This window comes from Pseudorca crassidens, chromosome 19, assembly GCF_039906515.1.
Source record: "Pseudorca crassidens isolate mPseCra1 chromosome 19, mPseCra1.hap1, whole genome shotgun sequence".
NCBI lineage: Eukaryota > Metazoa > Chordata > Mammalia > Artiodactyla > Delphinidae > Pseudorca > Pseudorca crassidens.
In genome coordinates, this window is record NC_090314.1 from 24,004,917 (window position 1) to 24,031,614 (window position 26,698).

At 69.8% G+C, this 26,698-nt stretch overlaps 15 non-coding genes across 15 annotated transcripts; all 15 read right to left on the reverse strand.

Moving 5' to 3' along the window:
- Positions 1-716: 716 nt before the first annotated feature.
- On the reverse strand, positions 717-835 carry LOC137213892 (5S ribosomal RNA). The gene has a single exon (XR_010938510.1). It is a non-coding gene; the product is annotated as a 5S ribosomal RNA (ribosomal RNA).
- A 2,695-nt stretch (positions 836-3,530) lies between these two features.
- Positions 3,531-3,649, reverse strand: LOC137213894 (5S ribosomal RNA). The gene has a single exon (XR_010938512.1). It is a non-coding gene; the product is annotated as a 5S ribosomal RNA (ribosomal RNA).
- A 937-nt stretch (positions 3,650-4,586) lies between these two features.
- LOC137213895 (5S ribosomal RNA) lies at positions 4,587-4,705 on the reverse strand. Its single transcript, XR_010938513.1, has one exon. It is a non-coding gene; the product is annotated as a 5S ribosomal RNA (ribosomal RNA).
- Positions 4,706-7,400: 2,695 nt separating this feature from the next.
- On the reverse strand, positions 7,401-7,519 carry LOC137213896 (5S ribosomal RNA). Its single transcript, XR_010938514.1, has one exon. It is a non-coding gene; the product is annotated as a 5S ribosomal RNA (ribosomal RNA).
- A 937-nt stretch (positions 7,520-8,456) lies between these two features.
- LOC137213897 (5S ribosomal RNA) lies at positions 8,457-8,575 on the reverse strand. The gene has a single exon (XR_010938515.1). It is a non-coding gene; the product is annotated as a 5S ribosomal RNA (ribosomal RNA).
- A 938-nt stretch (positions 8,576-9,513) lies between these two features.
- On the reverse strand, positions 9,514-9,632 carry LOC137213898 (5S ribosomal RNA). Its single transcript, XR_010938516.1, has one exon. It is a non-coding gene; the product is annotated as a 5S ribosomal RNA (ribosomal RNA).
- A 2,699-nt stretch (positions 9,633-12,331) lies between these two features.
- LOC137213574 (5S ribosomal RNA) lies at positions 12,332-12,450 on the reverse strand. The gene has a single exon (XR_010938210.1). It is a non-coding gene; the product is annotated as a 5S ribosomal RNA (ribosomal RNA).
- Positions 12,451-13,388: 938 nt separating this feature from the next.
- On the reverse strand, positions 13,389-13,507 carry LOC137213899 (5S ribosomal RNA). Its single transcript, XR_010938517.1, has one exon. It is a non-coding gene; the product is annotated as a 5S ribosomal RNA (ribosomal RNA).
- A 2,699-nt stretch (positions 13,508-16,206) lies between these two features.
- LOC137213575 (5S ribosomal RNA) lies at positions 16,207-16,325 on the reverse strand. Its single transcript, XR_010938211.1, has one exon. It is a non-coding gene; the product is annotated as a 5S ribosomal RNA (ribosomal RNA).
- A 938-nt stretch (positions 16,326-17,263) lies between these two features.
- On the reverse strand, positions 17,264-17,382 carry LOC137213900 (5S ribosomal RNA). The gene has a single exon (XR_010938518.1). It is a non-coding gene; the product is annotated as a 5S ribosomal RNA (ribosomal RNA).
- Positions 17,383-20,081: 2,699 nt separating this feature from the next.
- LOC137213901 (5S ribosomal RNA) lies at positions 20,082-20,200 on the reverse strand. The gene has a single exon (XR_010938519.1). It is a non-coding gene; the product is annotated as a 5S ribosomal RNA (ribosomal RNA).
- A 937-nt stretch (positions 20,201-21,137) lies between these two features.
- On the reverse strand, positions 21,138-21,256 carry LOC137213576 (5S ribosomal RNA). Its single transcript, XR_010938212.1, has one exon. It is a non-coding gene; the product is annotated as a 5S ribosomal RNA (ribosomal RNA).
- Positions 21,257-22,194: 938 nt separating this feature from the next.
- Positions 22,195-22,313, reverse strand: LOC137213902 (5S ribosomal RNA). Its single transcript, XR_010938520.1, has one exon. It is a non-coding gene; the product is annotated as a 5S ribosomal RNA (ribosomal RNA).
- A 2,699-nt stretch (positions 22,314-25,012) lies between these two features.
- On the reverse strand, positions 25,013-25,131 carry LOC137213903 (5S ribosomal RNA). The gene has a single exon (XR_010938521.1). It is a non-coding gene; the product is annotated as a 5S ribosomal RNA (ribosomal RNA).
- A 938-nt stretch (positions 25,132-26,069) lies between these two features.
- LOC137213905 (5S ribosomal RNA) lies at positions 26,070-26,188 on the reverse strand. Its single transcript, XR_010938523.1, has one exon. It is a non-coding gene; the product is annotated as a 5S ribosomal RNA (ribosomal RNA).
- Positions 26,189-26,698: the final 510 nt, after the last annotated feature.

The following is a 26,698-nucleotide window of genomic DNA, read 5'->3' on the forward strand; positions in this document are numbered from 1 at the left end:
AAGATCCCGCACGTCGCTCACAGGGACGTGGCCCCGGAGGCTTCAGGGCCCGGGGCCCGCGGTCCCTTGGGCATCGGTCCTGCCCACCCACGCGGCGCTAGGCGCAGCCCGGCCGCAGCCCGGGCCGGCCCTCCTGCCCGACAGCAGCCGGCCCGAAGCCACCGGGAGCCACCATTGAGTCGCCACGGCCCCTCTGCCCCGGCAAGGCCACCCTTGCCCCCACACCCCCCGCCGAGCTCAGGACCCCGCCCCTGGTGGCCGGCAGGCCCGGGGAAGCGGCCCCTGCCCTCGATCCCGCTCCCGCACCCAACCGCGGTGACACGCCAGAGGGGCGGGGTGGTGGTGGGGCGGGGCTTTTGTCGGAGGGAGCTGTGGAGGGACACACAGGCACACAGGTGGCGGCGCCGGGGCTGGGCGCCGGTGGGGGCGGCCAGGTGCAGGTCGAGGGGCTCGCGGGCCGAAAGGACGGCCACTGGGCCCGCGGCGGAGTCTGGGTCCGGGCCAGCCACCCCGGGAGCGTCTGGGGTGCGGCTGCCTTCCAGGACCGCCTTCTGGCCGCCTGGCCGGCCGGGCCGGCGGGGAGCGCCCCCGCCGGCGCGCGCCGTGGTGGGAGGGGCCTGAGGAGGTGGGGCCTGCAGCGGGGCCCGGCGGGGGCGGAGCCGGCGGCCCCCGCCGCGGGCGAGTAAAGGAGAAGGCGGGCGGAGCGGGAGGCAAAAAGCCTACAGCACCCGGTATTCCCAGGCGGTCTCCCATCCAAGTACTAACCAGGCCCGACCCTGCTTAGCTTCCGAGATCAGACGAGATCGGGCGCGTTCAGGGTGGTATGGCCGTAGACGGGGGCGGGGGCCGACGGCTGCCTCTTGAGGCCCAGTTTCGCTGGCGCTGGCGCCTTAACGCCAGCCTGGCGGCCGGCCCGCCCCGACAGGGCCCCCTCGCCCGCCCAGGCAGGGGGAACGGAGGTCTCGGGTATCGGGCGGCGGCGGAGGGTTTGGCGACCACCTCCCAGCCCAGGGCGGCCGTGACCCAGCAAACCCTTCGGCGCTTGGCGCCCCGCCCAAGATCCCGCACGTCGCTCACAGGGACGTGGCCCCGGAGGCTTCAGGGCCCGGGGCCCGCGGTCCCTTGGGCATCGGCCCTGCCCGCCCACGCGGCGCTAGGCGCAGCCCGGCCGCAGCCCGGGCCGGCCCTCCTGCCCGACAGCAGCCGGCCCGAAGCCACCGGGAGCCACCATTGAGTCGCCACGGCCCCTCAGCCCCGGCAAGGCCACCCTTGCCCCCACACCCCCCGCCGAGCTCAGGACCCCGCCCCTGGTGGCCGGCAGGCCCGGGGAAGCGGCCCCTGCCCTCGATCCCGCTCCCGCACCCGGCCGCGGTGACACGCCACAGGGGCGGGGTGTGGGGGGGCTTTTGTCGGAGGGAGCTGTGGAGGGACACACCGGCACACAGGTGGCGGCGCCGGGGCTGGGCGCCGGTGGGGGCGGCCAGGTGCAGGTCGAGGGGCTCGCGGGCCGAAATGACGGCAACTGGGCCCATGGCGGAGTCTGGGTCTGGAGGGCTCTGAGCCTCCATCCGCTCTGGTGCCTCGGGTCTACCGGCCCGAAGCCTGGTAGCGCGACACCCCACCGGCCCACAGACGTAGCCTCCCCAGCTGTGCTCACAGCGAGTCCAACCGCAGCCTGCATCCCTCCACGGGACACTTGGATTACTCCCGCGATCCCCACGAGGTGCGGCACCCGCTGGCCGAATGGGCTGAGATCCTGCCCTTGCGGCGCCCTGTGGCCACCTCCGCCTCCCTCACGGTACTGGCCGAGGCCTCGGACCAGCGGGCCCCGGCTCCCAGCTCAGCGCTGCTCCTCCGCCCCTCTCACCTCCTGCCCGACGTCCAGGCTACCGAGCACCCTCCACCCCCGCCCACCTTCATGCCACTCAGCCGGAACCCGGGAGGCAATGCCAACTACCAGGTGTGTATGACAGTCTGGTGCTGAAGCGGCAACCGCAGGAGGGCCAAGCGCGGGCCAACTCGCTGCTACCTTCCACCTCGGCCTCCAGGCCCTCTCTGCACGGGAGCCAGACTGGGAAAATGAACTTACCAGCAGCAAATGGGGGCAGGGGCAGGGGGCGGCAGGGCATGGAGAGAGGAATAAAGAGCTCCAGAGTCCAGGAAACATTGGTGGTCTGTGGCTTGGAAGCGCCACTCCTTCTGCCAGCCTGGGTCCCTGCGCTTGGCTTCCTGCAATAAGAAGCCAGTGTCCCCTTCTTGGCCTGAGGGTCCCTTTGGTTTAGTGGCCACAGTTCTGCCAGCAGGCCCCTCCTGGTCCTATACCATGCACTAAGTACATCTGCAGCTGCAGACTCCAAACCCCTGGTCTCTGGGCACCTCCTCTGTGTCTCAGCTGTCCCTGTCCACAGAGAGCCTCATACAAGACGTTGCTTCCAAACTGGGAGGTTCCACATCTGGGCAGGTCCAGCTCCAGGCCCAGTGAAGGGCATGAAGAAGGCTGAGGCTCTGGACTCCAGCCAGGCCTTCAGCAGGCCTCTGAGGCCAAGGTCTTCCTAGTCTCAAGAGGGGCCAAGAGACGCAATGTGTCATTTGAACAAGTGAGTCAGCGGGCGGTGAGCGAATGAGTGACCGCTCGAGGGGATGTATGCCGGCCACCGGGCCCTGTTTGACTGTCCAGGCTCAGCTTACCTGACCCTGGTTACCAGGGAATGCCACTCTGGGCCCTCCTTTTCATCCCCCTCCCTCACTGTGACCTCACCACCTGCCCCATTATGACCCAGTCTGGCTCCCAGTTAAAACTGGAGGGCAGAGGGCCCAGGCAGTCCTGGGACCAACGGCCATGGGTGAGCGAAACTACTACCGAGCCGAGCCGTTCACTGGCCCCATCCCCAGGAAATGCCAGGAGCAAGGATACTCAATTCTTCTGATCCCGGTCAGCTTCATCTTGCTCAACGTGGGGATCAACATGGTGACTATGGTCAGGGCAGGATCTGTGCAGCGCGGTTGGGGGAGCCCTGGGGTCTTGAAGGGGCTGAGGTGGGAGGGCTGCTGGGGTGTGACAGGACAAGGGTTGGATTTCAGGGCTCACCCTGCTCCCGGCCTCCCCCCTCCCCTTCTTCCCTCAACTCTGGAGGCATCTGAAGAGATTCTTGCGGGCACTTTTCAATCGTATTTTCCACAAAGGTGAGTGGGCGCCGGCGTGGGTTCAGGGGATGTGGGCCTGTCCCCTTTCTTCTATCCCTGCCTTGATTCTCAGCCCCTCAGGAACCCAGGCCCTGACCCATCTCGCCTTTCCCCACAGACAAGCAAGCCAGCTGTGTAGGCACCCATGGCATGTGCATGCGCTGCTCCGTGGATCCCAAGAACCTGCGCTCAAGAGTTTCTTCCCACTTCTGCCGTCGCCCAAGCTTCCTGCTCGGGCAGGTAAACCACCTTGACTACTGCCTGCAGCGGGGCTCGGCGGGGGCGGAGCCGGCGGCCCCCCCGCCGCGGGCGAGTAAAGGAGAAGGCGGGCGGAGCGGGAGGCAAAAAGCCTACAGCACCCGGTATTCCCAGGCGGTCTCCCATCCAAGTACTAACCAGGCCCGACCCTGCTTAGCTTCCGAGATCAGACGAGATCGGGCGCGTTCAGGGTGGTATGGCCGTAGACGGGGGCGGGGGCCGACGGCTGCCTCTTGAGGCCCAGTTTCGCTGGCGCTGGCGCCTTAACGCCAGCCTGGCGGCCGGCCCGCCCCGGCAGGGCCCCCTCGCCCGCCCAGGCAGGGGGAACGGAGGTCTCGGGTATCGGGCGGCGGCGGAGGGTTTGGCGACCACCTCCCAGCCCAGGGCGGCCGTGACCCAGCAAACCCTTCGGCGCTTGGCGCCCCGCCCAAGATCCCGCACGTCGCTCACAGGGACGTGGCCCCGGAGGCTTCAGGGCCCGGGGCCCGCGGTCCCTTGGGCATCGGTCCTGCCCGCCCACGCGGCGCTAGGCGCAGCCCGGCCGCAGCCCGGGCCGGCCCTCCTGCCCGACAGCAGCCGGCCCGAAGCCACCGGGAGCCACCATTGAGTCGCCACGGCCCCTCTGCCCCGGCAAGGCCACCCTTGCCCCCACACCCCCCGCCGAGCTCAGGACCCCGCCCCTGGTGGCCGGCAGGCCCGGGGAAGCGGCCCCTGCCCTCGATCCCGCTCCCGCACCCAACCGCGGTGACACGCCAGAGGGGCGGGGTGGTGGTGGGGCGGGGCTTTTGTCGGAGGGAGCTGTGGAGGGACACACAGGCACACAGGTGGCGGCGCCGGGGCTGGGCGCCGGTGGGGGCGGCCAGGTGCAGGTCGAGGGGCTCGCGGGCCGAAAGGACGGCCACTGGGCCCGCGGCGGAGTCTGGGTCCGGGCCAGCCACCCCGGGAGCGTCTGGGGTGCGGCTGCCTTCCAGGGCCGCCTTCTGGCCGCCTGGCCGGCCGGGCCGGCGGGGAGCGACCCCGCCGGCGCGCGCCGTGGTGGGAGGGGCCTGAGGAGGTGGGGCCTGCAGCGGGGCCCGGCGGGGGCGGAGCCGGCGGCCCCCGCCGCGGGCGAGTAAAGGAGAAGGCGGGCGGAGCGGGAGGCAAAAAGCCTACAGCACCCGGTATTCCCAGGCGGTCTCCCATCCAAGTACTAACCAGGCCCGACCCTGCTTAGCTTCCGAGATCAGACGAGATCGGGCGCGTTCAGGGTGGTATGGCCGTAGACGGGGGCGGGGGCCGACGGCTGCCTCTTGAGGCCCAGTTTCGCTGGCGCTGGCGCCTTAACGCCAGCCTGGCGGCCGGCCCGCCCCGACAGGGCCCCCTCGCCCGCCCAGGCAGGGGGAACGGAGGTCTCGGGTATCGGGCGGCGGCGGAGGGTTTGGCGACCACCTCCCAGCCCAGGGCGGCCGTGACCCAGCAAACCCTTCGGCGCTTGGCGCCCCGCCCAAGATCCCGCACGTCGCTCACAGGGACGTGGCCCCGGAGGCTTCAGGGCCCGGGGCCCGCGGTCCCTTGGGCATCGGCCCTGCCCGCCCACGCGGCGCTAGGCGCAGCCCGGCCGCAGCCCGGGCCGGCCCTCCTGCCCGACAGCAGCCGGCCCGAAGCCACCGGGAGCCACCATTGAGTCGCCACGGCCCCTCAGCCCCGGCAAGGCCACCCTTGCCCCCACACCCCCCGCCGAGCTCAGGACCCCGCCCCTGGTGGCCGGCAGGCCCGGGGAAGCGGCCCCTGCCCTCGATCCCGCTCCCGCACCCGGCCGCGGTGACACGCCACAGGGGCGGGGTGTGGGGGGGCTTTTGTCGGAGGGAGCTGTGGAGGGACACACCGGCACACAGGTGGCGGCGCCGGGGCTGGGCGCCGGTGGGGGCGGCCAGGTGCAGGTCGAGGGGCTCGCGGGCCGAAATGACGGCAACTGGGCCCATGGCGGAGTCTGGGTCTGGAGGGCTCTGAGCCTCCATCCGCTCTGGTGCCTCGGGTCTACCGGCCCGAAGCCTGGTAGCGCGACACCCCACCGGCCCACAGACGTAGCCTCCCCAGCTGTGCTCACAGCGAGTCCAACCGCAGCCTGCATCCCTCCACGGGACACTTGGATTACTCCCGCGATCCCCACGAGGTGCGGCACCCGCTGGCCGAATGGGCTGAGATCCTGCCCTTGCGGCGCCCTGTGGCCACCTCCGCCTCCCTCACGGTACTGGCCGAGGCCTCGGACCAGCGGGCCCCGGCTCCCAGCTCAGCGCTGCTCCTCCGCCCCTCTCACCTCCTGCCCGACGTCCAGGCTACCGAGCACCCTCCACCCCCGCCCACCTTCATGCCACTCAGCCGGAACCCGGGAGGCAATGCCAACTACCAGGTGTGTATGACAGTCTGGTGCTGAAGCGGCAACCGCAGGAGGGCCAAGCGCGGGCCAACTCGCTGCTACCTTCCACCTCGGCCTCCAGGCCCTCTCTGCACGGGAGCCAGACTGGGAAAATGAACTTACCAGCAGCAAATGGGGGCAGGGGCAGGGGGCGGCAGGGCATGGAGAGAGGAATAAAGAGCTCCAGAGTCCAGGAAACATTGGTGGTCTGTGGCTTGGAAGCGCCACTCCTTCTGCCAGCCTGGGTCCCTGCGCTTGGCTTCCTGCAATAAGAAGCCAGTGTCCCCTTCTTGGCCTGAGGGTCCCTTTGGTTTAGTGGCCACAGTTCTGCCAGCAGGCCCCTCCTGGTCCTATACCATGCACTAAGTACATCTGCAGCTGCAGACTCCAAACCCCTGGTCTCTGGGCACCTCCTCTGTGTCTCAGCTGTCCCTGTCCACAGAGAGCCTCATACAAGACGTTGCTTCCAAACTGGGAGGTTCCACATCTGGGCAGGTCCAGCTCCAGGCCCAGTGAAGGGCATGAAGAAGGCTGAGGCTCTGGACTCCAGCCAGGCCTTCAGCAGGCCTCTGAGGCCAAGGTCTTCCTAGTCTCAAGAGGGGCCAAGAGACGCAATGTGTCATTTGAACAAGTGAGTCAGCGGGCGGTGAGCGAATGAGTGACCGCTCGAGGGGATGTATGCCGGCCACCGGGCCCTGTTTGACTGTCCAGGCTCAGCTTACCTGACCCTGGTTACCAGGGAATGCCACTCTGGGCCCTCCTTTTCATCCCCCTCCCTCACTGTGACCTCACCACCTGCCCCATTATGACCCAGTCTGGCTCCCAGTTAAAACTGGAGGGCAGAGGGCCCAGGCAGTCCTGGGACCAACGGCCATGGGTGAGCGAAACTACTACCGAGCCGAGCCGTTCACTGGCCCCATCCCCAGGAAATGCCAGGAGCAAGGATACTCAATTCTTCTGATCCCGGTCAGCTTCATCTTGCTCAACGTGGGGATCAACATGGTGACTATGGTCAGGGCAGGATCTGTGCAGCGCGGTTGGGGGAGCCCTGGGGTCTTGAAGGGGCTGAGGTGGGAGGGCTGCTGGGGTGTGACAGGACAAGGGTTGGATTTCAGGGCTCACCCTGCTCCCGGCCTCCCCCCTCCCCTTCTTCCCTCAACTCTGGAGGCATCTGAAGAGATTCTTGCGGGCACTTTTCAATCGTATTTTCCACAAAGGTGAGTGGGCGCCGGCGTGGGTTCAGGGGATGTGGGCCTGTCCCCTTTCTTCTATCCCTGCCTTGATTCTCAGCCCCTCAGGAACCCAGGCCCTGACCCATCTCGCCTTTCCCCACAGACAAGCAAGCCAGCTGTGTAGGCACCCATGGCATGTGCATGCGCTGCTCCGTGGATCCCAAGAACCTGTGCTCAAGAGTTTCTTCCCACTTCTGCCGTCGCCCAAGCTTCCTGCTCGGGCAGGTAAACCACCTTGACTACTGCCTGCAGCGGGGCTCGGCGGGGGCGGAGCCGGCGGCCCCCCCGCCGCGGGCGAGTAAAGGAGAAGGCGGGCGGAGCGGGAGGCAAAAAGCCTACAGCACCCGGTATTCCCAGGCGGTCTCCCATCCAAGTACTAACCAGGCCCGACCCTGCTTAGCTTCCGAGATCAGACGAGATCGGGCGCGTTCAGGGTGGTATGGCCGTAGACGGGGGCGGGGGCCGACGGCTGCCTCTTGAGGCCCAGTTTCGCTGGCGCTGGCGCCTTAACGCCAGCCTGGCGGCCGGCCCGCCCCGACAGGGCCCCCTCGCCCGCCCAGGCAGGGGGAACGGAGGTCTCGGGTATCGGGCGGCGGCGGAGGGTTTGGCGACCACCTCCCAGCCCAGGGCGGCCGTGACCCAGCAAACCCTTCGGCGCTTGGCGCCCCGCCCAAGATCCCGCACGTCGCTCACAGGGACGTGGCCCCGGAGGCTTCAGGCCCCGGGGCCCGTGGTCCCTTGGGCATCGGTCCTGCCCGCCCACGCGGAGCTAGGCGCAGCCCGGCCGCAGCCCGGGCCGGCCCTCCTGCCTGACAGCAGCCGGCCCGAAGCCACCGGGAGCCACCATTGAGTCGCCACGGCCCCTCAGCCCCGGCAAGGCCACCCTTGCCCCCACACCCCCCGCCGAGCTCAGGACCCCGCCCCTGGTGGCCGGCAGGCCCGGGGAAGCGGCCCCTGCCCTTGATCCCGCTCCAGCACCCAACCGCGGTGACACGCCAGAGGGGCGGGGTGGTGGTGGGGCGGGGCTTTTGTCGGAGGGAGCTGTGGAGGGACACACCGGCACACAGATGGCGGCGCCTGGGCTAGGCGCCGGTGGGGGCGGCCAGGTGCAGGTCGAGGGGCTCGCGGGCCGAAAGGACGGCCACTGGGCCCGCGGCGGAGTCTGGGTCTGGGCCAGCCACCCCGGGAGCGTCTGGGGTGCGGCTGCCTTCCAGGGCCGCCTTCTGGCCGCCTGGCCGGCCGGGCCGGCGGGGAGCGCCCCCGCCGGCGCGCGCCGTGGTGGGAGGGGCCTGAGGAGGTGGGTCCTGCAGCGGGGCCCGGCGGGGGCGGAGCCGGCGGCCCCCGCCGCGGGCGAGTAAAGGAGAAGGCGGGCGGAGCGGGAGGCAAAAAGCCTACAGCACCCGGTATTCCCAGGCGGTCTCCCATCCAAGTACTAACCAGGCCCGACCCTGCTTAGCTTCCGAGATCAGACGAGATCGGGCGCGTTCAGGGTGGTATGGCCGTAGACGGGGGCGGGGGGCCGCGGGCGGCCTCTTGAGGCCCAGTTTCGCTGGCGCTGGCGCCTTAACGCCAGCCTGGCGGCCGGCCCGCCCCGGCAGGGCCCCCTCGCCCGCCCAGGCAGGGGGAACGGAGGTCTCGGGTATCGGGCGGCGGCGGAGGGTTTGGCGACCACCTCCCAGCCCAGGGCGGCCGTGACCCAGCAAACCCTTCGGCGCTTGGCGCCCCGCCCAAGATCCCGCACGTCGCTCACAGGGACGTGGCCCCGGAGGCTTCAGGGCCCGGGGCCCGCGGTCCCTTGGGCATCGGTCCTGCCCGCCCACGCGGCGCTAGGCGCAGCCCGGCCGCAGCCCGGGCCGGCCCTCCTGCCCGACAGCAGCCGGCCCGAAGCCACCGGGAGCCACCATTGAGTCGCCACGGCCCCTCTGCCCCGGCAAGGCCACCCTTGCCCCCACACCCCCCGCCGAGCTCAGGACCCCGCCCCTGGTGGCCGGCAGGCCCGGGGAAGCGGCCCCTGCCCTCGATCCCGCTCCCGCACCCAACCGCGGTGACACGCCAGAGGGGCGGGGTGGTGGTGGGGCGGGGCTTTTGTCGGAGGGAGCTGTGGAGGGACACACAGGCACACAGGTGGCGGCGCCGGGGCTGGGCGCCGGTGGGGGCGGCCAGGTGCAGGTCGAGGGGCTCGCGGGCCGAAAGGACGGCCACTGGGCCCGCGGCGGAGTCTGGGTCCGGGCCAGCCACCCCGGGAGCGTCTGGGGTGCGGCTGCCTTCCAGGGCCGCCTTCTGGCCGCCTGGCCGGCCGGGCCGGCGGGGAGCGCCCCCGCCGGCGCGCGCCGTGGTGGGAGGGGCCTGAGGAGGTGGGGCCTGCAGCGGGGCCCGGCGGGGGCGGAGCCGGCGGCCCCCGCCGCGGGCGAGTAAAGGAGAAGGCGGGCGGAGCGGGAGGCAAAAAGCCTACAGCACCCGGTATTCCCAGGCGGTCTCCCATCCAAGTACTAACCAGGCCCGACCCTGCTTAGCTTCCGAGATCAGACGAGATCGGGCGCGTTCAGGGTGGTATGGCCGTAGACGGGGGCGGGGGCCGACGGCTGCCTCTTGAGGCCCAGTTTCGCTGGCGCTGGCGCCTTAACGCCAGCCTGGCGGCCGGCCCGCCCCGACAGGGCCCCCTCGCCCGCCCAGGCAGGGGGAACGGAGGTCTCGGGTATCGGGCGGCGGCGGAGGGTTTGGCGACCACCTCCCAGCCCAGGGCGGCCGTGACCCAGCAAACCCTTCGGCGCTTGGCGCCCCGCCCAAGATCCCGCACGTCGCTCACAGGGACGTGGCCCCGGAGGCTTCAGGGCCCGGGGCCCGCGGTCCCTTGGGCATCGGCCCTGCCCGCCCACGCGGCGCTAGGCGCAGCCCGGCCGCAGCCCGGGCCGGCCCTCCTGCCCGACAGCAGCCGGCCCGAAGCCACCGGGAGCCACCATTGAGTCGCCACGGCCCCTCAGCCCCGGCAAGGCCACCCTTGCCCCCACACCCCCCGCCGAGCTCAGGACCCCGCCCCTGGTGGCCGGCAGGCCCGGGGAAGCGGCCCCTGCCCTCGATCCCGCTCCCGCACCCAACCGCGGTGACACGCCAGAGGGGCGGGGTGGTGGTGGGGCGGGGCTTTTGTCGGAGGGAGCTGTGGAGGGACACACAGGCACACAGGTGGCGGCGCCGGGGCTGGGCGCCGGTGGGGGCGGCCAGGTGCAGGTCGAGGGGCTCGCGGGCCGAAAGGACAGCAACTGGGCCCATGGCGGAGTCTGGGTCTGGAGGGCTCTGAGCCTCCATCCGCTCTGGTGCCTCGGGTCTACCGGCCCGACGCCTGGTAGCGCGACACCCCACCGGCCCACAGACGTAGCCTCCCCAGCTGTGCTCACAGCGAGTCCAACCGCAGCCTGCATCCCTCCACGGGACACTTGGATTACTCCCGCGATTCCCACGAGGTGCGGCACCCGCTGGCCGAATGGGCTGAGATCCTGCCCTTGCGGCGCCCTGTGGCCACCTCCGCCTCCCTCACGGTACTGGCCGAGGCCTCGGACCAGCGGGCCCCGGCTCCCAGCTCAGCGCTGCTCCTCCGCCCCTCTCACCTCCTGCCCGACGTCCAGGCTACCGAGCACCCTCCACCCCCGCCCACCTTCATGCCACTCAGCCGGAACCCGGGAGGCAATGCCAACTACCAGGTGTATGACAGTCTGGTGCTGAAGCGGCAACCGCAGGAGGGCCAAGCGCGGGCCAACTCGCTGCTACCTTCCACCTCGGCCTCCAGGCCCTCTCTGCATGGGAGCCAGACTGGGAAAATGAACTTACCAGCAGCAAATGGGGGCAGGGGCAGGGGGCGGCAGGGCATGGAGAGAGGAATAAAGAGCTCCAGAGTCCAGGAAACATTGGTGGTCTGTGGCTTGGAAGCGCCACTCCTTCTGCCAGCCTGGGTCCCTGCGCTTGGCTTCCTGCAATAAGAAGCCAGTGTCCCCTTCTTGGCCTGAGGGTCCCTTTGGTTTAGTGGCCACAGTTCTGCCAGCAGGCCCCTCCTGGTCCTATACCATGCACTAAGTACATCTGCAGCTGCAGACTCCAAACCCCTGGTCTCTGGGCACCTCCTCTGTGTCTCAGCTGTCCCTGTCCACAGAGAGCCTCATACAAGACGTTGCTTCCAAACTGGGAGGTTCCACATCTGGGCAGGTCCAGCTCCAGGCCCAGTGAAGGGCATGAAGAAGGCTGAGGCTCTGGACTCCAGCCAGGCCTTCAGCAGGCCTCTGAGGCCAAGGTCTTCCTAGTCTCAAGAGGGGCCAAGAGACGCAATGTGTCATTTGAACAAGTGAGTCAGCGGGCGGTGAGCGAATGAGTGACCGCTCGAGGGGATGTATGCCGGCCACCGGGCCCTGTTTGACTGTCCAGGCTCAGCTTACCTGACCCTGGTTACCAGGGAATGCCACTCTGGGCCCTCCTTTTCATCCCCCTCCCTCACTGTGACCTCACCACCTGCCCCATTATGACCCAGTCTGGCTCCCAGTTAAAACTGGAGGGCAGAGGGCCCAGGCAGTCCTGGGACCAACGGCCATGGGTGAGCGAAACTACTACCGAGCCGAGCCGTTCACTGGCCCCATCCCCAGGAAATGCCAGGAGCAAGGATACTCAATTCTTCTGATCCCGGTCAGCTTCATCTTGCTCAACGTGGGGATCAACATGGTGACTATGGTCAGGGCAGGATCTGTGCAGCGCGGTTGGGGGAGCCCTGGGGTCTTGAAGGGGCTGAGGTGGGAGGGCTGCTGGGGTGTGACAGGACAAGGGTTGGATTTCAGGGCTCACCCTGCTCCCGGCCTCCCCCCTCCCCTTCTTCCCTCAACTCTGGAGGCATCTGAAGAGATTCTTGCGGGCACTTTTCAATCGTATTTTCCACTAAGGTGAGTGGGCGCCGGCGTGGGTTCAGGAGATGTGGGCCTGTCCCCTTTCTTCTATCCCTGCCTTGATTCTCAGCCCCTCAGGAACCCAGGCCCTGACCCATCTCGCCTTTCCCCACAGACAAGCAAGCCAGCTGTGTAGGCACCCATCGCATGTGCATGCGCTGCTCCGTGGATCCCAAGAACCTGCGCTCAAGAGTTTCTTCCCACTTCTGCCATCGCCCAAGCTTCCTGCTCGGGCAGGTAAACCACCTTGACTACTGCCTGCAGCGGGGCTCGGCGGGGGCGGAGCCGGCGGCCCCCCCGCCGCGGGCGAGTAAAGGAGAAGGCGGGCGGAGCGGGAGGCAAAAAGCCTACAGCACCCGGTATTCCCAGGCGGTCTCCCATCCAAGTACTAACCAGGCCCGACCCTGCTTAGCTTCCGAGATCAGACGAGATCGGGCGCGTTGAGGGTGGTATGGCCGTAGACGGGGGCGGGGGGCCGCGGGCGGCCTCTTGAGGCCCAGTTTCGCTGGCGCTGGCGCCTTAACGCCAGCCTGGCGGCCGGCCCGCCCCGGCAGGGCCCCCTCGCCCGCCCAGGCAGGGGGAACGGAGGTCTCGGGTATCGGGCGGCGGCGGAGGGTTTGGCGACCACCTCCCAGCCCAGGGCGGCCGTGACCCAGCAAACCCTTCGGCGCTTGGCGCCCCGCCCAAGATCCCGCACGTCGCTCACAGGGACGTGGCCCCGGAGGCTTCAGGGCCCGGGGCCCGCGGTCCCTTGGGCATCGGTCCTGCCCGCCCACGCGGCGCTAGGCGCAGCCCGGCCGCAGCCCGGGCCGGCCCTCCTGCCCGACAGCAGCCGGCCCGAAGCCACCGGGAGCCACCATTGAGTCGCCACGGCCCCTCTGCCCCGGCAAGGCCACCCTTGCCCCCACACCCCCCGCCGAGCTCAGGACCCCGCCCCTGGTGGCCGGCAGGCCCGGGGAAGCGGCCCCTGCCCTCGATCCCGCTCCCGCACCCAACCGCGGTGACACGCCAGAGGGGCGGGGTGGTGGTGGGGCGGGGCTTTTGTCGGAGTGAGCTGTGGAGGGACACACAGGCACACAGGTGGCGGCGCCGGGGCTGGGCGCCGGTGGGGGCGGCCAGGTGCAGGTCGAGGGGCTCGCGGGCCGAAAGGACGGCCACTGGGCCCGCGGCGGAGTCTGGGTCCGGGCCAGCCACCCCGGGAGCGTCTGGGGTGCGGCTGCCTTCCAGGGCCGCCTTCTGGCCGCCTGGCCGGCCGGGCCGGCGGGGAGCGCCCCCGCCGGCGCGCGCCGTGGTGGGAGGGGCCTGAGGAGGTGGGGCCTGCAGCGGGGCCCGGCGGGGGCGGAGCCGGCGGCCCCCGCCGCGGGCGAGTAAAGGAGAAGGCGGGCGGAGCGGGAGGCAAAAAGCCTACAGCACCCGGTATTCCCAGGCGGTCTCCCATCCAAGTACTAACCAGGCCCGACCCTGCTTAGCTTCCGAGATCAGACGAGATCGGGCGCGTTCAGGGTGGTATGGCCGTAGACGGGGGCGGGGGCCGACGGCTGCCTCTTGAGGCCCAGTTTCGCTGGCGCTGGCGCCTTAACGCCAGCCTGGCGGCCGGCCCGCCCCGACAGGGCCCCCTCGCCCGCCCAGGCAGGGGGAACGGAGGTCTCGGGTATCGGGCGGCGGCGGAGGGTTTGGCGACCACCTCCCAGCCCAGGGCGGCCGTGACCCAGCAAACCCTTCGGCGCTTGGCGCCCCGCCCAAGATCCCGCACGTCGCTCACAGGGACGTGGCCCCAGAGGCTTCAGGGCCCGGGGCCCGCGGTCCCTTGGGCATCGGCCCTGCCCGCCCACGCGGCGCTAGGCGCAGCCCGGCCGCAGCCCGGGCCGGCCCTCCTGCCCGACAGCAGCCGGCCCGAAGCCACCGGGAGCCACCATTGAGTCGCCACGGCCCCTCAGCCCCGGCAAGGCCACCCTTGCCCCCACACCCCCCGCCGAGCTCAGGACCCCGCCCCTGGTGGCCGGCAGGCCCGGGGAAGCGGCCCCTGCCCTCGATCCCGCTCCCGCACCCAACCGCGGTGACACGCCAGAGGGGCGGGGTGGTGGTGGGGCGGGGCTTTTGTCGGAGGGAGCTGTGGAGGGACACACAGGCACACAGGTGGCGGCGCCGGGGCTGGGCGCCGGTGGGGGCGGCCAGGTGCAGGTCGAGGGGCTCGCGGGCCAAAAGGACAGCAACTGGGCCCATGGCGGAGTCTGGGTCTGGAGGGCTCTGAGCCTCCATCCGCTCTGGTGCCTCGGGTCTACCGGCCCGACGCCTGGTAGCGCGACACCCCACCGGCCCACAGACGTAGCCTCCCCAGCTGTGCTCACAGCGAGTCCAACCGCAGCCTGCATCCCTCCACGGGACACTTGGATTACTCCCGCGATTCCCACGAGGTGCGGCACCCGCTGGCCGAATGGGCTGAGATCCTGCCCTTGCGGCGCCCTGTGGCCACCTCCGCCTCCCTCACGGTACTGGCCGAGGCCTCGGACCAGCGGGCCCCGGCTCCCAGCTCAGCGCTGCTCCTCCGCCCCTCTCACCTCCTGCCCGACGTCCAGGCTACCGAGCACCCTCCACCCCCGCCCACCTTCATGCCACTCAGCCGGAACCCGGGAGGCAATGCCAACTACCAGGTGTATGACAGTCTGGTGCTGAAGCGGCAACCGCAGGAGGGCCAAGCGCGGGCCAACTCGCTGCTACCTTCCACCTCGGCCTCCAGGCCCTCTCTGCATGGGAGCCAGACTGGGAAAATGAACTTTCCAGCAGCAAATGGGGGCAGGGGCAGGGGGCGGCAGGGCATGGAGAGAGGAATAAAGAGCTCCAGAGTCCAGGAAACATTGGTGGTCTGTGGCTTGGAAGCGCCACTCCTTCTGCCAGCCTGGGTCCCTGCGCTTGGCTTCCTGCAATAAGAAGCCAGTGTCCCCTTCTTGGCCTGAGGGTCCCTTTGGTTTAGTGGCCACAGTTCTGCCAGCAGGCCCCTCCTGGTCCTATACCATGCACTAAGTACATCTGCAGCTGCAGACTCCAAACCCCTGGTCTCTGGGCACCTCCTCTGTGTCTCAGCTGTCCCTGTCCACAGAGAGCCTCATACAAGACGTTGCTTCCAAACTGGGAGGTTCCACATCTGGGCAGGTCCAGCTCCAGGCCCAGTGAAGGGCATGAAGAAGGCTGAGGCTCTGGACTCCAGCCAGGCCTTCAGCAGGCCTCTGAGGCCAAGGTCTTCCTAGTCTCAAGAGGGGCCAAGAGACGCAATGTGTCATTTGAACAAGTGAGTCAGCGGGCGGTGAGCGAATGAGTGACCGCTCGAGGGGATGTATGCCAGCCACCGGGCCCTGTTTGACTGTCCAGGCTCAGCTTACCTGACCCTGGTTACCAGGGAATGCCACTCTGGGCCCTCCTTTTCATCCCCCTCCCTCACTGTGACCTCACCACCTGCCCCATTATGACCCAGTCTGGCTCCCAGTTAAAACTGGAGGGCAGAGGGCCCAGGCAGTCCTGGGACCAACGGCCATGGGTGAGCGAAACTACTACCGAGCCGAGCCGTTCACTGGCCCCATCCCCAGGAAATGCCAGGAGCAAGGATACTCAATTCTTCTGATCCCGGTCAGCTTCATCTTGCTCAACGTGGGGATCAACATGGTGACTATGGTCAGGGCAGGATCTGTGCAGCGCGGTTGGGGGAGCCCTGGGGTCTTGAAGGGGCTGAGGTGGGAGGGCTGCTGGGGTGTGACAGGACAAGGGTTGGATTTCAGGGCTCACCCTGCTCCCGGCCTCCCCCCTCCCCTTCTTCCCTCAACTCTGGAGGCATCTGAAGAGATTCTTGCGGGCACTTTTCAATCGTATTTTCCACAAAGGTGAGTGGGCGCCGGCGTGGGTTCAGGAGATGTGGGCCTGTCCCCTTTCTTCTATCCCTGCCTTGATTCTCAGCCCCTCAGGAACCCAGGCCCTGACCCATCTCGCCTTTCCCCACAGACAAGCAAGCCAGCTGTGTAGGCACCCATCGCATGTGCATGCGCTGCTCCGTGGATCCCAAGAACCTGCGCTCAAGAGTTTCTTCCCACTTCTGCCATCGCCCAAGCTTCCTGCTCGGGCAGGTAAACCACCTTGACTACTGCCTGCAGCGGGGCTCGGCGGGGGCGGAGCCGGCGGCCCCCCCGCCGCGGGCGAGTAAAGGAGAAGGCGGGCGGAGCGGGAGGCAAAAAGCCTACAGCACCCGGTATTCCCAGGCGGTCTCCCATCCAAGTACTAACCAGGCCCGACCCTGCTTAGCTTCCGAGATCAGACGAGATCGGGCGCGTTGAGGGTGGTATGGCCGTAGACGGGGGCGGGGGTCCGCGGGCGGCCTCTTGAGGCCCAGTTTCGCTGGCGCTGGCGCCTTAACGCCAGCCTGGCGGCCGGCCCGCCCCGGCAGGGCCCCCTCGCCCGCCCAGGCAGGGGGAACGGAGGTCTCGGGTATCGGGCGGCGGCGGAGGGTTTGGCGACCACCTCCCAGCCCAGGGCGGCCGTGACCCAGCAAACCCTTCGGCGCTTGGCGCCCCGCCCAAGATCCCGCACGTCGCTCACAGGGACGTGGCCCCGGAGGCTTCAGGGCCCGGGGCCCGCGGTCCCTTGGGCATCGGTCCTGCCCGCCCACGCGGCGCTAGGCGCAGCCCGGCCGCAGCCCGGGCCGGCCCTCCTGCCCGACAGCAGCCGGCCCGAAGCCACCGGGAGCCACCATTGAGTCGCCACGGCCCCTCTGCCCCGGCAAGGCCACCCTTGCCCCCACACCCCCCGCCGAGCTCAGGACCCCGCCCCTGGTGGCCGGCAGGCCCGGGGAAGCGGCCCCTGCCCTCGATCCCGCTCCCGCACCCAACCGCGGTGACACGCCAGAGGGGCGGGGTGGTGGTGGGGCGGGGCTTTTGTCGGAGTGAGCTGTGGAGGGACACACAGGCACACAGGTGGCGGCGCCGGGTCTGGGCGCCGGTGGGGGCGGCCAGGTGCAGGTCGAGGGGCTCGCGGGCCGAAAGGACGGCCACTGGGCCCGCGGCGGAGTCTGGGTCCGGGCCAGCCACCCCGGGAGCGTCTGGGGTGCGGCTGCCTTCCAGGGCCGCCTTCTGGCCGCCTGGCCGGCCGGGCCGGCGGGGAGCGCCCCCGCCGGCGCGCGCCGTGGTGGGAGGGGCCTGAGGAGGTGGGGCCTGCAGCGGGGCCCGGCGGGGGCGGAGCCGGCGGCCCCCGCCGCGGGCGAGTAAAGGAGAAGGCGGGCGGAGCGGGAGGCAAAAAGCCTACAGCACCCGGTATTCCCAGGCGGTCTCCCATCCAAGTACTAACCAGGCCCGACCCTGCTTAGCTTCCGAGATCAGACGAGATCGGGCGCGTTCAGGGTGGTATGGCCGTAGACGGGGGCGGGGGCCGACGGCTGCCTCTTGAGGCCCAGTTTCGCTGGCGCTGGCGCCTTAACGCCAGCCTGGCGGCCGGCCCGCCCCGACAGGGCCCCCTCGCCCGCCCAGGCAGGGGGAACGGAGGTCTCGGGTATCGGGCGGCGGCGGAGGGTTTGGCGACCACCTCCCAGCCCAGGGCGGCCGTGACCCAGCAAACCCTTCGGCGCTTGGCGCCCCGCCCAAGATCCCGCACGTCGCTCACAGGGACGTGGCCCCGGAGGCTTCAGGGCCCGGGGCCCGCGGTCCCTTGGGCATCGGCCCTGCCCGCCCACGCGGCGCTAGGCGCAGCCCGGCCGCAGCCCGGGCCGGCCCTCCTGCCCGACAGCAGCCGGCCCGAAGCCACCGGGAGCCACCATTGAGTCGCCACGGCCCCTCAGCCCCGGCAAGGCCACCCTTGCCCCCACACCCCCCGCCGAGCTCAGGACCCCGCCCCTGGTGGCCGGCAGGCCCGGGGAAGCGGCCCCTGCCCTCGATCCCGCTCCCGCACCCAACCGCGGTGACACGCCAGAGGGGCGGGGTGGTGGTGGGGCGGGGCTTTTGTCGGAGGGAGCTGTGGAGGGACACACAGGCACACAGGTGGCGGCGCCGGGGCTTGGCGCCGGTGGGGGCGGCCAGGTGCAGGTCGAGGGGCTCGCGGGCCAAAAGGACAGCAACTGGGCCCATGGCGGAGTCTGGGTCTGGAGGGCTCTGAGCCTCCATCCGCTCTGGTGCCTCGGGTCTACCGGCCCGACGCCTGGTAGCGCGACACCCCACCGGCCCACAGACGTAGCCTCCCCAGCTGTGCTCACAGCGAGTCCAACCGCAGCCTGCATCCCTCCACGGGACACTTGGATTACTCCCGCGATCCCCACGAGGTGCGGCACCCGCTGGCCGAATGGGCTGAGATCCTGCCCTTGCGGCGCCCTGTGGCCACCTCCGCCTCCCTCACGGTACTGGCCGAGGCCTCGGACCAGCGGGCCCCGGCTCCCAGCTCAGCGCTGCTCCTCCGCCCCTCTCACCTCCTGCCCGACGTCCAGGCTACCGAGCACCCTCCACCCCCGCCCACCTTCATGCCACTCAGCCGGAACCCGGGAGGCAATGTCAACTACCAGGTGTATGACAGTCTGGTGCTGAAGCGGCAACCGCAGGAGGGCCAAGCGCGGGCCAACTCGCTGCTACCTTCCACCTCGGCCTCCAGGCCCTCTCTGCATGGGAGCCAGACTGGGAAAATGAACTTACCAGCAGCAAATGGGGGCAGGGGCAGGGGGCGGCAGGGCATGGAGAGAGGAATAAAGAGCTCCAGAGTCCAGGAAACATTGGTGGTCTGTGGCTTGGAAGCGCCACTCCTTCTGCCAGCCTGGGTCCCTGCGCTTGGCTTCCTGCAATAAGAAGCCAGTGTCCCCTTCTTGGCCTGAGGGTCCCTTTGGTTTAGTGGCCACAGTTCTGCCAGCAGGCCCCTCCTGGTCCTATACCATGCACTAAGTACATCTGCAGCTGCAGACTCCAAACCCCTGGTCTCTGGGCACCTCCTCTGTGTCTCAGCTGTCCCTGTCCACAGAGAGCCTCATACAAGACGTTGCTTCCAAACTGGGAGGTTCCACATCTGGGCAGGTCCAGCTCCAGGCCCAGTGAAGGGCATGAAGAAGGCTGAGGCTCTGGACTCCAGCCAGGCCTTCAGCAGGCCTCTGAGGCCAAGGTCTTCCTAGTCTCAAGAGGGGCCAAGAGACGCAATGTGTCATTTGAACAAGTGAGTCAGCGGGCGGTGAGCGAATGAGTGACCGCTCGAGGGGATGTATGCCGGCCACCGGGCCCTGTTTGACTGTCCAGGCTCAGCTTACCTGACCCTGGTTACCAGGGAATGCCACTCTGGGCCCTCCTTTTCATCCCCCTCCCTCACTGTGACCTCACCACCTGCCCCATTATGACCCAGTCTGGCTCCCAGTTAAAACTGGAGGGCAGAGGGCCCAGGCAGTCCTGGGACCAACGGCCATGGGTGAGCGAAACTACTACCGAGCCGAGCCGTTCACTGGCCCCATCCCCAGGAAATGCCAGGAGCAAGGATACTCAATTCTTCTGATCCCGGTCAGCTTCATCTTGCTCAACGTGGGGATCAACATGGTGACTATGGTCAGGGCAGGATCTGTGCAGCGCGGTTGGGGGAGCCCTGGGGTCTTGAAGGGGCTGAGGTGGGAGGGCTGCTGGGGTGTGACAGGACAAGGGTTGGATTTCAGGGCTCACCCTGCTCCCGGCCTCCCCCCTCCCCTTCTTCCCTCAACTCTGGAGGCATCTGAAGAGATTCTTGCGGGCACTTTTCAATCGTATTTTCCACAAAGGTGAGTGGGCGCCGGCGTGGGTTCAGGGGATGTGGGCCTGTCCCCTTTCTTCTATCCCTGCCTTGATTCTCAGCCCCTCAGGAACCCAGGCCCTGACCCATCTCGCCTTTCCCCACAGACAAGCAAGCCAGCTGTGTAGGCACCCATGGCATGTGCATGCGCTGCTCCGTGGATCCCAAGAACCTGCGCTCAAGAGTTTCTTCCCACTTCTGCCGTCGCCCAAGCTTCCTGCTCGGGCAGGTAAACCACCTTGACTACTGCCTGCAGCGGGGCTCGGCGGGGGCGGAGCCGGCGGCCCCCCCGCCGCGGGCGAGTAAAGGAGAAGGCGGGCGGAGCGGGAGGCAAAAAGCCTACAGCACCCGGTATTCCCAGGCGGTCTCCCATCCAAGTACTAACCAGGCCCGACCCTGCTTAGCTTCCGAGATCAGACGAGATCGGGCGCGTTCAGGGTGGTATGGCCGTAGACGGGGGCGGGGGCCGACGGCTGCCTCTTGAGGCCCAGTTTCGCTGGCGCTGGCGCCTTAACGCCAGCCTGGCGGCCGGCCCACCCCGGCAGGGCCCCCTCGCCCGCCCAGGCAGGGGGAACGGAGGTCTCGGGTATCGGGCGGCGGCGGAGGGTTTGGCGACCACCTCCCAGCCCAGGGCGGCCGTGACCCAGCAAACCCTTCGGCGCTTGGCGCCCCGCCCAAGATCCCGCACGTCGCTCACAGGGACGTGGCCCCGGAGGCTTCAGGCCCCGGGGCCCGTGGTCCCTTGGGCATCGGTCCTGCCCGCCCACGCGGAGCTAGGCGCAGCCCGGCCGCAGCCCGGGCCGGCCCTCCTGCCCGACAGCAGCCGGCCCGAAGCCACCGGGAGCCACCATTGAGTCGCCACGGCCCCTCAGCCCCGGCAAGGCCACCCTTGCCCCCACAGCCCCCGCCGAGCTCAGGACCCCGCCCCTGGTGGCCGGCAGGCCCGGGGAAGCGGCCCCTGCCCTCGATCCCGCTCCCGCACCCAACCGCGGTGACACGCCAGAGGGGCGGGGTGGTGGTGGGGCGGGGCTTTTGTCGGAGGGAGCTGTGGAGGGACACACCGGCACACAGATGGCGGCGCCGGGGCTAGGCGCCGGTGGGGGCGGCCAGGTGCAGGTCGAGGGGCTCGCGGGCCGAAAGGACGGCCACTGGGCCCGCGGCGGAGTCTGGGTCTGGGCCAGCCACCCCGGGAGCGTCTGGGGTGCGGCTGCCTTCCAGGGCCGCCTTCTGGCCGCCTGGCCGGCCGGGCCGGCGGGGAGCGCCCCCGCCGGCGCGCGCCGTGGTGGGAGGGGCCTGAGGAGGTGGGGCCTGCAGCGGGGCCCGGCGGGGGCGGAGCCGGCGGCCCCCGCCGCGGGCGAGTAAAGGAGAAGGCGGGCGGAGCGGGAGGCAAAAAGCCTACAGCACCCGGTATTCCCAGGCGGTCTCCCATCCAAGTACTAACCAGGCCCGACCCTGCTTAGCTTCCGAGATCAGACGAGATCGGGCGCGTTGAGGGTGGTATGGCCGTAGACGGGGGCGGGGGGCCGCGGGCGGCCTCTTGAGGCCCAGTTTCGCTGGCGCTGGCGCCTTAACGCCAGCCTGGCGGCCGGCCCGCCCCGGCAGGGCCCCCTCGCCCGCCCAGGCAGGGGGAACGGAGGTCTCGGGTATCGGGCGGCGGCGGAGGGTTTGGCGACCACCTCCCAGCCCAGGGCGGCCGTGACCCAGCAAACCCTTCGGCGCTTGGCGCCCCGCCCAAGATCCCGCACGTCGCTCACAGGGACGTGGCCCCGGAGGCTTCAGGGCCCGGGGCCCGCGGTCCCTTGGGCATCGGTCCTGCCCGCCCACGCGGCGCTAGGCGCAGCCCGGCCGCAGCCCGGGCCGGCCCTCCTGCCCGACAGCAGCCGGCCCGAAGCCACCGGGAGCCACCATTGAGTCGCCACGGCCCCTCTGCCCCGGCAAGGCCACCCTTGCCCCCACACCCCCCGCCGAGCTCAGGACCCCGCCCCTGGTGGCCGGCAGGCCCGGGGAAGCGGCCCCTGCCCTCGATCCCGCTCCCGCACCCAACCGCGGTGACACGCCAGAGGGGCGGGGTGGTGGTGGGGCGGGGCTTTTGTCGGAGGGAGCTGTGGAGGGACACACAGGCACACAGGTGGCGGCGCCGGGGCTGGGCGCCGGTGGGGGCGGCCAGGTGCAGGTCGAGGGGCTCGCGGGCCGAAAGGACGGCCACTGGGCCCGCGGCGGAGTCTGGGTCCGGGCCAGCCACCCCGGGAGCGTCTGGGGTGCGGCTGCCTTCCAGGGCCGCCTTCTGGCCGCCTGGCCGGCCGGGCCGGCGGGGAGCGCCCCCGCCGGCGCGCGCCGTGGTGGGAGGGGCCTGAGGAGGTGGGGCCTGCAGCGGGGCCCGGCGGGGGCGGAGCCGGCGGCCCCCGCCGCGGGCGAGTAAAGGAGAAGGCGGGCGGAGCGGGAGGCAAAAAGCCTACAGCACCCGGTATTCCCAGGCGGTCTCCCATCCAAGTACTAACCAGGCCCGACCCTGCTTAGCTTCCGAGATCAGACGAGATCGGGCGCGTTCAGGGTGGTATGGCCGTAGACGGGGGCGGGGGCCGACGGCTGCCTCTTGAGGCCCAGTTTCGCTGGCGCTGGCGCCTTAACGCCAGCCTGGCGGCCGGCCCGCCCCGACAGGGCCCCCTCGCCCGCCCAGGCAGGGGGAACGGAGGTCTCGGGTATCGGGCGGCGGCGGAGGGTTTGGCGACCACCTCCCAGCCCAGGGCGGCCGTGACCCAGCAAACCCTTCGGCGCTTGGCGCCCCGCCCAAGATCCCGCACGTCGCTCACAGGGACGTGGCCCCGGAGGCTTCAGGGCCCGGGGCCCGCGGTCCCTTGGGCATCGGCCCTGCCCGCCCACGCGGCGCTAGGCGCAGCCCGGCCGCAGCCCGGGCCGGCCCTCCTGCCCGACAGCAGCCGGCCCGAAGCCACCGGGAGCCACCATTGAGTCGCCACGGCCCCTCAGCCCCGGCAAGGCCACCCTTGCCCCCACACCCCCCGCCGAGCTCAGGACCCCGCCCCTGGTGGCCGGCAGGCCCGGGGAAGCGGCCCCTGCCCTCGATCCCGCTCCCGCACCCAACCGCGGTGACACGCCAGAGGGGCGGGGTGGTGGTGGGGCGGGGCTTTTGTCGGAGGGAGCTGTGGAGGGACACACAGGCACACAGGTGGCGGCGCCGGGGCTGGGCGCCGGTGGGGGCGGCCAGGTGCAGGTCGAGGGGCTCGCGGGCCAAAAGGACAGCAACTGGGCCCATGGCGGAGTCTGGGTCTGGAGGGCTCTGAGCCTCCATCCGCTCTGGTGCCTCGGGTCTACCGGCCCGACGCCTGGTAGCGCGACACCCCACCGGCCCACAGACGTAGCCTCCCCAGCTGTGCTCACAGCGAGTCCAACCGCAGCCTGCATCCCTCCACGGGACACTTGGATTACTCCCGCGATCCCCACGAGGTGCGGCACCCGCTGGCCGAATGGGCTGAGATCCTGCCCTTGCGGCGCCCTGTGGCCACCTCCGCCTCCCTCACGGTACTGGCCGAGGCCTCGGACCAGCGGGCCCCGGCTCCCAGCTCAGCGCTGCTCCTCCGCCCCTCTCACCTCCTGCCCGACGTCCAGGCTACCGAGCACCCTCCACCCCCGCCCACCTTCATGCCACTCAGCCGGAACCCGGGAGGCAATGCCAACTACCAGGTGTATGACAGTCTGGTGCTGAAGCGGCAACCGCAGGAGGGCCAAGCGCGGGCCAACTCGCTGCTACCTTCCACCTCGGCCTCCAGGCCCTCTCTGCATGGGAGCCAGACTGGGAAAATGAACTTACCAGCAGCAAATGGGGGCAGGGGCAGGGGGCGGCAGGGCATGGAGAGAGGAATAAAGAGCTCCAGAGTCCAGGAAACATTGGTGGTCTGTGGCTTGGAAGCGCCACTCCTTCTGCCAGCCTGGGTCCCTGCGCTTGGCTTCCTGCAATAAGAAGCCAGTGTCCCCTTCTTGGTCTGAGGGTCCCTTTGGTTTAGTGGCCACAGTTCTGCCAGCAGGCCCCTCCTGGTCCTATACCATGCACTAAGTACATCTGCAGCTGCAGACTCCAAACCCCTGGTCTCTGGGCACCTCCTCTGTGTCTCAGCTGTCCCTGTCCACAGAGAGCCTCATACAAGACGTTGCTTCCAAACTGGGAGGTTCCACATCTGGGCAGGTCCAGCTCCAGGCCCAGTGAAGGGCATGAAGAAGGCTGAGGCTCTGGACTCCAGCCAGGCCTTCAGCAGGCCTCTGAGGCCAAGGTCTTCCTAGTCTCAAGAGGGGCCAAGAGACGCAATGTGTCATTTGAACAAGTGAGTCAGCGGGCGGTGAGCGAATGAGTGACCGCTCGAGGGGATGTATGCCGGCCACCGGGCCCTGTTTGACTGTCCAGGCTCAGCTTACCTGACCCTGGTTACCAGGGAATGCCACTCTGGGCCCTCCTTTTCATCCCCCTCCCTCACTGTGACCTCACCACCTGCCCCATTATGACCCAGTCTGGCTCCCAGTTAAAACTGGAGGGCAGAGGGCCCAGGCAGTCCTGGGACCAACGGCCATGGGTGAGCGAAACTACTACCGAGCCGAGCCGTTCACTGGCCCCATCCCCAGGAAATGCCAGGAGCAAGGATACTCAATTCTTCTGATCCCGGTCAGCTTCATCTTGCTCAACGTGGGGATCAACATGGTGACTATGGTCAGGGCAGGATCTGTGCAGCGCGGTTGGGGGAGCCCTGGGGTCTTGAAGGGGCTGAGGTGGGAGGGCTGCTGGGGTGTGACAGGACAAGGGTTGGATTTCAGGGCTCACCCTGCTCCCGGCCTCCCCCCTCCCCTTCTTCCCTCAACTCTGGAGGCATCTGAAGAGATTCTTGCGGGCACTTTTCAATCGTATTTTCCACAAAGGTGAGTGGGCGCCGGCGTGGGTTCAGGGGATGTGGGCCTGTCCCCTTTCTTCTATCCCTGCCTTGATTCTCAGCCCCTCAGGAACCCAGGCCCTGACCCATCTCGCCTTTCCCCACAGACAAGCAAGCCAGCTGTGTAGGCACCCATGGCATGTGCATGCGCTGCTCCGTGGATCCCAAGAACCTGCGCTCAAGAGTTTCTTCCCACTTCTGCCGTCGCCCAAGCTTCCTGCTCGGGCAGGTAAACCACCTTGACTACTGCCTGCAGCGGGGCTCGGCGGGGGCGGAGCCGGCGGCCCCCCCGCCGCGGGCGAGTAAAGGAGAAGGCGGGCGGAGCGGGAGGCAAAAAGCCTACAGCACCCGGTATTCCCAGGCGGTCTCCCATCCAAGTACTAACCAGGCCCGACCCTGCTTAGCTTCCGAGATCAGACGAGATCGGGCGCGTTCAGGGTGGTATGGCCGTAGACGGGGGCGGGGGCCGACGGCTGCCTCTTGAGGCCCAGTTTCGCTGGCGCTGGCGCCTTAACGCCAGCCTGGCGGCCGGCCCACCCCGGCAGGGCCCCCTCGCCCGCCCAGGCAGGGGGAACGGAGGTCTCGGGTATCGGGCGGCGGCGGAGGGTTTGGCGACCACCTCCCAGCCCAGGGCGGCCGTGACCCAGCAAACCCTTCGGCGCTTGGCGCCCCGCCCAAGATCCCGCACGTCGCTCACAGGGACGTGGCCCCGGAGGCTTCAGGCCCCGGGGCCCGTGGTCCCTTGGGCATCGGTCCTGCCCGCCCACGCGGAGCTAGGCGCAGCCCGGCCGCAGCCCGGGCCGGCCCTCCTGCCCGACAGCAGCCGGCCCGAAGCCACCGGGAGCCACCATTGAGTCGCCACGGCCCCTCAGCCCCGGCAAGGCCACCCTTGCCCCCACAGCCCCCGCCGAGCTCAGGACCCCGCCCCTGGTGGCCGGCAGGCCCGGGGAAGCGGCCCCTGCCCTCGATCCCGCTCCAGCACCCAACCGCGGTGACACGCCAGAGGGGCGGGGTGGTGGTGGGGCGGGGCTTTTGTCGGAGGGAGCTGTGGAGGGACACACCGGCACACAGATGGCGGCGCCGGGGCTAGGCGCCGGTGGGGGCGGCCAGGTGCAGGTCGAGGGGCTCGCGGGCCGAAAGGACGGCCACTGGGCCCGCGGCGGAGTCTGGGTCTGGGCCAGCCACCCCGGGAGCGTCTGGGGTGCGGCTGCCTTCCAGGGCCGCCTTCTGGCCGCCTGGCCGGCCGGGCCGGCGGGGAGCGCCCCCGCCGGCGCGCGCCGTGGTGGGAGGGGCCTGAGGAGGTGGGTCCTGCAGCGGGAACCCGGCGGGGGCGGAGCCGGCGGCCCCCGCCGCGGGCGAGTAAAGGAGAAGGCGGGCGGAGCGGGAGGCAAAAAGCCTACAGCACCCGGTATTCCCAGGCGGTCTCCCATCCAAGTACTAACCAGGCCCGACCCTGCTTAGCTTCCGAGATCAGACGAGATCGGGCGCGTTCAGGGTGGTATGGCCGTAGACGGGGGCGGGGGGCCGCGGGCGGCCTCTTGAGGCCCAGTTTCGCTGGCGCTGGCGCCTTAACGCCAGCCTGGCGGCCGGCCCGCCCCGGCAGGGCCCCCTCGCCCGCCCAGGCAGGGGGAACGGAGGTCTCGGGTATCGGGCGGCGGCGGAGGGTTTGGCGACCACCTCCCAGCCCAGGGCGGCCATGACCCAGCAAACCCTTCGGCGCTTGGCGCCCCGCCCAAGATCCCGCACGTCGCTCACAGGGACGTGGCCCCGGAGGCTTCAGGGCCCGGGGCCCGCGGTCCCTTGGGCATCGGTCCTGCCCGCCCACGCGGCGCTAGGCGCAGCCCGGCCGCAGCCCGGGCCGGCCCTCCTGCCCGACAGCAGCCGGCCCGAAGCCACCGGGAGCCACCATTGAGTCGCCACGGCCCCTCTGCCCCGGCAAGGCCACCCTTGCCCCCACACCCCCCGCCGAGCTCAGGACCCCGCCCCTGGTGGCCGGCAGGCCCGGGGAAGCGGCCCCTGCCC